The following is a 12,242-nucleotide window of genomic DNA, read 5'->3' on the forward strand; positions in this document are numbered from 1 at the left end:
CTTATGTTGAGTTCACCTCTCAGGAATCTTTGTTACATTTTTGGGAGATGGGGTAAGGAAAATAGGAACAAATAACTGAACTCTATGTGTCTGATTGCAGATCCCCATATCACTAATGGGGGTAAACGTGTCAAATTTATTACTGTTCTTATGCCTTACTTCTCAAATGTTTTCGTACAGAGAGATGCAATTCATTTCATGTGTAGATACTATAATAATATAAAATAGCAGCCTGTTGTGAGAAAATTGGTATAATTTGATGAAAAATTTGTAAAGACATTTTAGTTGTGAAAGTTACACTGGCCCTGCTTACTTTAGATCAATTCTAGGGTTCTAGAAAATGTGGCTGTAAAGAGTTTTCCAGAAAACACAAACTATATGTTTTGCCATTGGGTGTTCTTGAGCAGGCAAGTCATTATTAATGGAGTTGGAAGAATACATTTCAACCTATACTTTAACGCTGAGGCATCTATTGAAGGAAGAAGGAACATGATACATTTAAATAACTAAAATAATTTCATAAATGCAATTTTTAGAGTCTTTTTTCTACTGCCATAACACCATGCCTAAAACAGTGTCTGGTGTAATATAATTTTAAAAATATTTGCTAATTATTAAAAGAACAAATGGAAAATCAAAGAAACCATGGCAAATTGGGATCCTATCATATTGATTTGATGTTAAAATGGCATAGGTTCCAAGATGAACATTTATTTTATCAACAAAAAAGTTAAATTTAAAAACAGGGTCTATTAAATTAAGACATCATATTTTCTCATCATACACAACTTTTAGGTTATATATATACAAAAAATTCTTTTAGATTTACTTATATATGCGTTTTCAACTAGCCCTCTTATGTTTACATATAAAGGAAATTATAGACACGACGTCTTGCTGAAAGTATAAAAGATACTTCTTCACACTCAGAATTGCCTATTGTGAATGACCTTTTGCTCTGAATCACTAACATCTCTGTTTATACACATATTTGCATCTTCTGGACCAGTAGTTCTCTAAAGAGTGCTCCAGTATTTGGTTATTTTCTTCCAGACCTCTCACAATTATTCTGCACTTTATCCTGCACTTTCTGATTCTGACTAGTGGGTGTCAACTGAAAGTTTACAAGCAAAAACTTGAATTTGTGGTCTTTTTTCTAATCAAGTGTTCCTTAAATTATTTTTTAATTTCATTTTTATGGACTTAGGTCACAAGTGCAGTTGTGTTACCTTGATATATTGCATAGTGGTGACATCTGGGATTTTAGTGCACTGACCATCTGAATAGTATATATTGTAGCCAGTAAGTAGCATTTTATTCCTCACTCCCCCTCCAGCCCTCCCACAATCTGGAGTCTCCAAAATCTATTATTCCATACTGTATGTCTGTATATGCCCATTGTTTTGCTCCCACTCATCTGTGAGAACATATGGATTTTTACCTTCTGTTTCTGAGAAATTTCACTGAGAATAATGGCCTCCTGTTTCATTCATGTTTCTGCAAAAGACATGATTTTATTCTTATTTTATGACTGAGTAGTATACCATGGTGTACATGTGTATGTATATATATATATATACACACACACACACACATATATATACACACACACACATACACTTATACAAGTGTTATATATACAATGGTTATATATACGTTATAGATATATATACTATTTTAATCCAATCATACATTTATAGACACTTACATTGATTTCATAACTTTGCTACTGTGAATAATACTGAGATAAACGTACAAATGTAGGGGCCTTTTGGATAAAATGATTTATTTTCTGTTGGACAGACACCCAGTAGAGGGATCGCTCTAACTCTAGATTGAAGGGTAGTTTTATTTTTAGTTTTTTGAGACATCTCCATACTGTTTTCCAAAGTGATTATGCTAATTTACATTCCTCCCAATAGCATATAAGCATTGCTTTTTCTCTGCATCCTCACTAACATCTGCTGGTTTTTGACTTCTTAATAATAGGCGTAATGAATGGGGTGAAATTTTTTCTCATTGTGGTTTCAATTTACATTTCTCAGATCATAAATGATGATGAGCATTTTTCATATATTTGTTGGTTGCTTGTATATATTCTTTTGAAAAATGTCTGTTCATGTCCTTTGCCCACTTTTTGATGGAGTTATTTGTTATTTTCTGGATGAATTGAGTTCCTTGCAGATTCTGGATATTAGCCCTTCGTCAGATGCATTGTTTGCAAATATTTTCTCATATTATGGAGGTTGCCTTTTTACTCTGTTGATTATTTCCTTTTCTGTTCAGAAGTCTTTTAGTTGAAGTCTCACTTGTTTATTTTTGGTTTTGTTGTGCTCCCTTTTGAGGACTTAGTCATAAATTCTTTGCATAGGCCAATGTCTAGAAGAGTTTTTCCTAGGTTTTTGTTTAGGGTTTTTAAAGTTTCAAGTCTTACATTTAAGTCTTTAATCTATCTTGAGTTAATTTTTGTATATTGTGAGAAATGGGAATCCAGTTCAATCTTCTGCATATGGCTAGCCAATTTTTGCAGCACTATTTATGTACATTTCTGTTGACTTAGTCAAAAATCAGTTGGCTATAGGTATGTGGCTTTATTTCTGGGCTTTTTTCTTTTTCCTTGACTTATGTGTCTATTTTCATACCAGTGTCATATAGTGCTGGTTACTATACGCTCTTGGTATAATTTGAAATCAGCTAATGTGATATTTCAAACTTTATTTATTTTGCTTATTATTGCTTTGGCTATTCTGGCTCTTTTTTGGTTCCATATGAATTTTATGATTTATTTACCTAAATCTGTGAAGAATTTCATTGAATCTGTAGATTGCTTTGGACGGTGTTGTCATTTTAATAATATTGATTGTTCCAACCCATGTTTTTTCATTTGTTTTTATCATCTATGATTCTTTCATCATTGTTCGGTAGCGCTCTGTGTGAAGATCTTTCAATTCTGTGATTAAATGTATTCTTTTTATTTTGGAGCTACTGTAAATGAGATTGAGTTCTCGAATTGTTTCTCAGCTTGATTATTATTAGTATATTAAAATGTCACTTATTTTTCGACATTGATTTTGTATCCTGAAATTTTATCATCAAATCTAAGAGACTTTTGAGGAAATCCTTAGGCTGTTCTAGGTAAAAGATCATATTATCAATGAACAGAGATAATTTGACTTCCTCAGGGCTAGGACTTCTAGTAATATGTGGAGTAGGAGTGGTGAAAGTGGGCATCCTTGTCTTGTTTCGGTTCTTAGTGAGAATGCTTTCAAGTTTTCTCCATTTAGCATGATGTTGGATGAGTTTTTCATATATGGCTTTTATTACTTTGACATGTTTCTTTTATGCCTAGTTTGTTGAGGATTTTTAACATAAAGGGATGTTGAATTTTATGAAAGACTTTTCTGTGTCTATTGAGATGATCACGTGCTTTTGTTTTTAGCTCTATTTATGCAATGAATTGCATTTATTCATTTGCATATATTGAGCCAATATTGCATCCCTGGAATAAAGCCTATTTGATTGTTGTGTATTATCTTTTTGATAGCCTGGTATATTTGGTGTGTTAGCATCTTATTGAGGATTTTTTCATTGACATTCATCAAGAATATTGGTTTGTGGTTTTCTTTCTTAGCTGTGGCCTTCCCTGACTTTGGTATCAGGGTAATACTGGCTTTACAGAAGGAATTAAGGAGAACTTCCTCCTCCTTTTTTTTTTTTTAAATCAGTTTCAGTAGGATTGGTTTCAGTTTTCCCATGTACATCTGGTAGAATTCGGCTGTGAATCCATAAGGTCCTGTGTTCTTTTCTTTTAGGAGATTTTTTTATGACTGATTGAATTTCACTACTCATTAATGGTCTGTTCAGGATTTCTATTTCTTCCTGGTTCAATCTTGGGAGGTTGCATGTTTCCAGGATATCATTATTTTCTCTAGTCTTTTCATTTTGTACACATGGAGATGCTCAATGTAGTCTGATGATCTTTTATATTTCTTTTGTATAAGCTATAATGCCATCTTTATCATTTCTGATTGTGCATATTTGATTTTTTTTCTCTATTTTTCTTGGTTAATCTAGTTAGCAGTCTGAATAGACTTTGTTTATATTTTCCAAGAACTGGCTTTTGTTTTATTGATCTTTTGTATTATTTTATTCTCAATTTCATTTAGTTCTACTCTGATCTTTGCTATTTGTTTTTTTTCTTTTAGCTTTGGGTGTGGTTTGTTCTTGTTTTTCTAGTTCCTTGAGGTGCAAGTCAGGTTGTTAGTTTGCGATCTTTCCATCTTTTTCATGTAGGAATTTAACACTATAACTTCCCTCTTAGCACTACTTTTGCTGTATCTCAGAAGTCTAAACATAGTTTGTTCTCACCTAGTAATGCCTACATGGAAATATCCAAGTTATTCTGTAAGGTTATTTTTTAACTGATAAAGTTCATAAATCCCCAGGTAATGTCAACTCCTAATGATTCTGCCTAGTTAACACCAGTTTTCAGATTCAGTCCAATTTTGGATGAAATTTTAAACTGTATGTGTCTGAGATTCAGCGATAAATAGAAGTAATCTTTCAGCAATAGCAGTTTCATGTAGGAAGCAGTTGTAATCATGGTAACCAGTTGCCAGTGACATTGCCAGATATACAGTCCCATTGTTTGCAGCAGCAGCAGAAGAGAACTGCCCTTTATTAGCAGTTTTGAGACACTTCAGGGACCCATATGGAAAAAAGGAGTGTTCTGAAATGAACTGGGAGTCTATGATTTGGTTGATGGATATAAATCAGAGATTTTTATGCTTAATTCAAATTACAGCTACACTCTTGAGTCATTTGGGGTGGGGCACTTTGGAGGAACACTCTAACATTTTATTAAAGCTCAGCTAAATTTTATTGCAGTTTCACGTTTGTATATCATAGGAAATGTGACATTTTAGTCTTGTTAAATTATACAACTTTTTAGAATAATTTGCATTCAGATTTTCTACTACACTTAACTCCTTTGTCTCTTAATTTATTGTGACAGACAAAGCCCTAGATGGGTATTTTCAAATCATGTTATTTCACTATTCCATCTAGTCTTTTAAAAAATGTATTTGGTGTGTAATCCCAGCACTTTGGGAGGCCGAGGCGGGTGGATCACGAGGTCAAGAGATCGAGACCATCTTGGTCAACATGGTGAAACCCCGTCTCTACTAATACAAAAAATTAGCTGGGCACGGTGGCGCGTGCCTGTAATCCCAGCTACTCAGGAGGCTGAGGCAGGAGAATTGCCTGAACCCAGGAGGCGGAGATTGCGGTGAGCCGAGATCGCGCCATTGCGCTCCAGCCTGGGTATCAAGAGCGAAACTCCGTCTCAAAAAAAAAAAAAAAAAAAAAAAAAAAAAAAAAAAAAAAAATGTATTTGGTGAAATTTTTTTGTTGAATATTGAAATAATATAGTTCTTACTAGGTTATATAGTACGTCATAAAAAATAAATATGAAAAGGTAGAAATAGTACTGTAGAGAAACATTTTATCATGCAATTATTTTCAAGGCAGGTGATAGGTGCCTAGCGAGTGCTGAGTATGAGACAGAAAATAAAAATGGCCTGTGATTTATAAAATACCTCCTTCCCATCACAAAAGCTTAAGAATCAGTATGTCTAAGAAGGCAAGATTTTATATTTAATAAAAAAAAAGGATTTGATTTGTAGTCTACCTCTTTTCCTATGTTAAGATCCTTGTCAAATTTTTTTTTTTATTTTTTCTTTGTTTTGCATAATGGTGGCACAAGAATCTTCTTAACCAATTGCCATAGCCTACACATGAAACTAAGTTAGTAACTTTCTAAACTGGATACCTTGGAATCATTCAGGGTGTTTTGCTCAAGTGGTATAAACCCAAATTAAATGAGTTAAAGCCTAAGAAGACAATTTGTTGGGAGACTACTGATGGTTTCCCAGGCAGAGAAAGAGCTACAGGCTCTGGGACTTATAAGAAGAGGGAAAACGTGTTGTCAGAATCTTTCTTTGTCTCTCTCTGTCTTTCTTAACCTTTCACCTTCTCCTCCTTCTCTTATTCCTCTTTTTCTTCTCTCCCTCTTTTCTTTCTTCAGTCTCTTCTTTCTGTCTCCTTATCTCTGCTTGGATTAATTCTTCCCTTATATACGCAGGTTCTTTTCATGTAGTGTCTGATATCACAGAAGGAGTAGCTTCATATTCACATCCTAGCTCTGTGACTTAAAAAGTAAGAATATTTTCTCTACTACATTGAATAAGAACAATTCTGGAAAGCAATAGTAACCACCAAGATCATTTTACATAGCTTTCCTATGTAAAACTCTGCCGCCACGAATACTATTTGGCCAGACCTGAATCACACATCCTCCTCTGTAATCATGGGTATATGGTCTGTTAATAGGGAGATGAATAAAAAAAGCGTGTTAAGCGGCCCAAAACAGTAGACATCCCAGGACTTTAGGAAGGCATTTAAAAAGTTTGTTATGAATAAAGGTGTCCACAACAGAGAATACGATATGTATCTATTTTGTTAGAATTAACATAATTATATAATACTTATATATCTAAAAGCATAGTGATATTCTGATAGCATGCTTCACATTCTTTCCCCTCTCCTTCTGACCTTAACTGGTATTCTTTTCTTCTCTTTTCTTCTTTATTTGTTAATTGCTTTTTGTTTTTAATTATTATGGGTACATAATACTTGTATATATTTATGGTGTACAGATGATGTTCTGATACTGTTGCTGGAGGGGAAAGGGACACTGGTCCTATTTCCTTTCTAATCGGGTGTGCCCCAGGTTCTTGTACTTCACTTACCCAAGAATGGGAAAGGGGACACCTTGCCGGCAATGGTGAGCACCTTGGAGTAAATACTGGACCCAAAAAGATTTTACAGAAAGTGATTTATTTAGGCAGCTAGAAAGAGAGAGAAAAAAGGAGAAGGGGAGGGAGAGAAAAAGCCCTCACTCTGAGTGAGGAGAAAAAAAAGCCACTCTCACACTGGTGAGAAGAGTTCCCAGAAGGGCATAATCAGGGAAGGAAAGGTCCTCTCACACTGAGTGAGAGAATCCAGAACGATGGAATCGACGAGAGAAAGCAGCTTCTACAAAGGTAGTGGAAGGGGACTCAAGTATGGAATCCGCTCAGATGTGGGGGATGGGGACTTTTAACCTGGGTGGAATTCTCACCTTCTCCAAGCCCCCTGGCCAATGAAAAGAGTTCCTTTAAACTTCTGCTGGAGTGATTGATCTTTGATCCTTTCCAGGGCGTGCCAAAGTTAAACAAAGACCGTTAAGTCTCCTGGATGGAGACGTAGGGGAAGGCGCGTAGGGCTTGTGGCTGGGAAGTTCCTGCCCTAGAAACTACACCCCCTTGTGGACCCGAGAAGAGAACACATTCCTCCAATATAGGCATACTAAGTGTGATGATCAAATCATGGTCTCGGGGTATCAATCATCTCAAGCATTTATCATTTTTTTGTGTTAGAAACATCCCAATTCCACTCTTTTAGTTACAATGAATTAATGTTAACTGGAGTCACCCTATCATGCTACCAAACACTCACTTTATTCATTCTACATATGTGTAGGTTTGTACCTACTAACCATCCCCACTTTATCCCCTGCCTTCCTGCTACCCTTTCAACCTTCGGTAATCATTATTCTACTCTCTATCTCCATGAGTTTATTTTTAATTTTTTATTATTATCCTTTTAGCTCCCATGTGTGAATGAGAACATGTGATATTTGTCTTTCTTTGCCTGGCTTACATGGAGTCACAAATATTTTCTCAATATATTGATTTCCTTTACTGGTATATATATCAGTTTTTTTAGGCAACTTCATACTGTTGTCCTTACCAAGTACAAGGTTTTCTCAAAAATCCAATTAAAATGTATTAAAGACTTGAATCTAAGACTTCAAACTATAAAACCACTAAAAGAAAACACTGGGAAGCACTTCCAAACATTGGTCTGGGTGCAGATTTATTGCGGACACCTTTATGCTTAATAAAGGATAGGTGACCAAAGCAAAAATGAACAAATGGAAAGACATCAATGTAAAAAGCTTCTCACAGCAAAAGAAACAGTTAATCAAGTGAAGAGATGACCCACAGAATGAAAGCAGTTACAAACTACCCATTTGAAAAAGGATTAACAAACAGAATATATAAGCAGCTCAAACACCTCAATAGGAAAATATTAAATAATCCAATCTAAAAAATAGGCAAAATATCTAAATAGACATTTCTCAAAAAAAGACTTACAAATGGCCAACAGGTATATGAACAAATGCTCAGAGAATACAACGAAATATCATGTCATCCCAGTTAAATGGTTTCTATCCACAAAACAAGCCTTATGAACACCGGCAAGTATGTTGATTCATCAGTTTCTTTTTACAGTGCTCCTGGGGATTCATTTCCTCTCACTTGCTGATGAATTATCTTATTATTTTATTTGGCCCCATCGGCTTTACTTTCTCTACATTGAGCACCATGTACTGACAAGACTCTATTGATTTTTTCCTCTATATCTTTTCTCATACTCACATGAATGAAGAATTTTATCCAATTCTCTTTTTACTGAGATACCTCATCTGGCATTCTAGCTTAAGATAAACTCTTATCACCATAAAAAATGTACATAGTTGTGGGTACAATGAGAATGCCTGTATGTTGAAATGAACAAGACCATTTTTCTTGCCTGGTATGGTCTGTACCTTCAACAAGCAGAAGCTGAATGCAAAGTGTATTTATTTATACAGCTTAAAGCATCAGCTAGATTTAGACTCATTTTGAACACATCCTCTATATTGAATAAATCATTACTCTATTTTCTCTTATCTTTTAATATTCTGTATGTTTTCTAATCAAGACAACAGATTCAATCTTTCCTTATGTTTCCTTACCTCAAAATCCCTTCACCTTCTTAAAAGTATAATTTATTGTATTACATATTTATTTATGTAAATTTAATGTCAGCTCTTAGGTCACATTGTTGCAGATACTTTTAGTGGTTTGCTCATATTCTGTCTTTTCTGAATGCCTTGTTACTGTTATGCACAATTCTACATGACACAAAATGAATGAGAATGTATTATATTAATGCAGAAATGTGTATACACATACACCAAAATTACAGAAATATTATTTAATAATACCTTCTCAAATTAAGTAAATGTAACATTGTGTTAATCATGGTAGAAAAAAATAGAAGCAAGAAGAAAACAAATGCATAAAATTAAGAAAAAATATGATTTGATTGGCAGAGAAAGAGAGATGATTGGCCGAATAGTGGTAAGAACCTACTTGTGCAGATGTAAGAAATAGTATTAAATATATGCAGTGGACTAATATTAGCAATCATGGAAAACAATCTGAAGTATTTGGATAAAAGGAAATCATTATCAGAAGGTCTTAAATACCAAATTTAAGTTCATTTGCAGATGCTTGTGAGTCATTTAACTTTATTTGGAGAGTAGGTATTGTTAAGTTTCTTCTATTCAACACATTTTTTTCAACACACTTGCCATAAGCCAGGAACAGTGTTGGCAGCTTAGAATATAAAGATGAACAAGAAACATATCATCTACTCTAACAATGAACATCTTCCATTATCAGAGAGATATTATCAGAGAAGATGTTAATCAAACCAATAAAAACAAACTTTAAATAGCAAGAATGGGCTTGGAAATACAAGATAAGAAATATGAGTTGAAAAATTAAAGAATTATTGATGTTATTCAAGACACAAGCAATTATACAGCAAATGGTTTTCTTACGTAACCTACTTTCTTTGAACATATTAATTTTGTGAGATTATGTCATCTATTTATGTCACTAATCAAGAATTGCTTTTCACTTATTTCTGTTAGGTTTTTTTGAACGTCCTCATATACAGCAATATATAAGTATAGAATGTTGTGACATTCAATATCTTAGCCTTCCTCTGTTACAGTTTATTTTATTTTTATTATTTTGCATTTGCATACTGCTTTTGGCTTATTGAGTATTACATATCCCTGAAAGCCTCTTTCAATCACTTTAAAACAGGGCAGGGTATGCAGAATTTTTTTTTTTTTAAATTTTAAATCAAAATGTGTGTGGTTACCTTACACAAACCTCTTTGCAGTTTTACAGCACATTTCTACGTGTTTTTTAGTAAAGCCTTAGAATAAATCAAGAGTGAATGAGCCAAAAAAACTGTTACTAAGACAATCTGCTAGATAGATGTCTTAGATTTCTTGCACATATTTCAATCTAAATTGCTGTTAAGACAATTGCCATACACTTCTGACTGGTGTTCCCTTGGTCACCCTCAAGGAATATATCTTGTTGCCTAACATTTAAAATATCTCATGTGCAATACTGATGGAGCTTCTCAAGATGCCAGATGTGCTATCTGTGTTAGTTTAGGTTGTGAAAATCAATTTATTTAATTTTTGACACGATCACAAATTTGAAGACTTTTATGTGGGTTTTAATTTAGTGCCAATTTGACGTGAGTCTCTGTCTGCCAATTTCTGAAAAAACATGATGACTTTTCTGTGTTTATATAGTTTATCACTTAGAATGGAATGCTTTTTACAAGTCAAAACATTTTAGAACTTTTATCTTTATGCTAAATCTTCTCATATATACAGGTGAAGCTCTACTAGGGTCATTTGCTTCATAAGAATATGCCCAGACAAAATAATATCTCTGTCTCTATCTGTTTCACTCTCTCTTTTTCTTTTCTTCCATAAACAGAAGTTAGACCTTCTCCTTTGAATTAAGCATAGAGAAAATTTAGTGGCATGGCTGAAAATAGCTCTGAATGTTGTACAGTTTTTATGTGAAAAAAGGTGAACAAAAGTATTTCTATTCCATTATTTTCTAAAACTAAGCAAAAAGGAAATGAAAGTAACATTTTCTACAAATCAAACTAAAAGTACAAAGAAGAGTTGCCTGATACACGGAAAGTACACCCAGTGAAGGGATAACTTACAGAGAACAGATGTATCTCAATACACCTTTGCTAAAGAAGGTTTTTTTTCCAAAAGTATGTCTCATGACCTCAATGTTCTCAAATGAATGTTACTTGACACCATAACCTAAACGTAAGTATCAGCTATAGCAGTGTCCCTGGTATAATACCATAATACACAGCAGCAGAGGTGAAGAGAATACAAATGTAGAGTAACCAAAATCAATGGAAACCACAGATGCGTTGGGGTAATAGTAGACAGTAACTAGCTTTTGAGCTACCGACCACAGACAGCAGAAGGAGAATCAAAATATAATTGCTAAGTCATTACACACACACACACACACACACACACACACACACAGAGAGAGAGAGAGAAACCTGTGACTTACTGACTTTAGTTGTGAGTTTATTCTCTGTTCACTTGAAAAGGATGGAAATTACAGGGACTCAGTTCATTGGAATGACTGTGTGGAAGAGATGATTAAAAGATGTGGTGAGATTCCATACAGGATTTGAAGATTCCTGTATTTCCCCTGATATGGTTTGCTATGTCTCCATCCAAATCTCACCTTGAATTGTAGCAATCTCTACATGTCAAGGGTAGGGCCAGGTGGAGATAATTGAATCAAGAGGTGGTTTTATTTTTCCTTATACTGTTCTCATGGTAGTGAATAAGTCTCATGAGAGCTGATGGTTTTATAAATGGGAGTTCCCCTGCACAAGCTCTTTTGCCTGCCACCATGCAAGACATGACTTTGCTTCTCCTTTGTCTTCTGCCGTGATTGTAAGGCCTCCCCAGCCATGTGGAACTGTGAATCCATTAAGCTTCTTTCCTTTATAAATTTACCCAGTCTTGGGTATGTCTCTATTAGCAGCATTAGAACAGACTAATACACCTGCTAACTTCTGTGTCCAGTCTCCATATTATTTGTTAAAAAAAATATGCTGTCACCCCAGAGGAATCATATTTTAGAAGTCAGTAATCAGAAAAGACCAATAAGCAGGCAGCTCTTCTTGGCTATTCGGTAACATAGAAATCTTGATCCACTCTCCTGATTAAACAGTAAAAAAGAAGCTCGATAAAATATTTTTGAATATTTTAAATGCATCACTGTTAGCAAAAATTGTAAGATATAAAATATAAATATATTCATCAATAATTATATTAAACCTAAACACAATGTTGATTGAAGGAAAGATTTTTTTTAATAATTGATAAATAATTTTAACTGTTGAATCCTGCTTTCATGAGTTCTTCATTAAATATTAGGTCAAAGATT

The sequence above is a fragment of the Aotus nancymaae genome, unplaced genomic scaffold (assembly GCF_030222135.1).
Source record: "Aotus nancymaae isolate 86718 unplaced genomic scaffold, 86718_ANA_hifiasm-v0.15.2.pri h1tg000033l, whole genome shotgun sequence".
NCBI classification, from domain to species: domain Eukaryota; kingdom Metazoa; phylum Chordata; class Mammalia; order Primates; family Aotidae; genus Aotus; species Aotus nancymaae.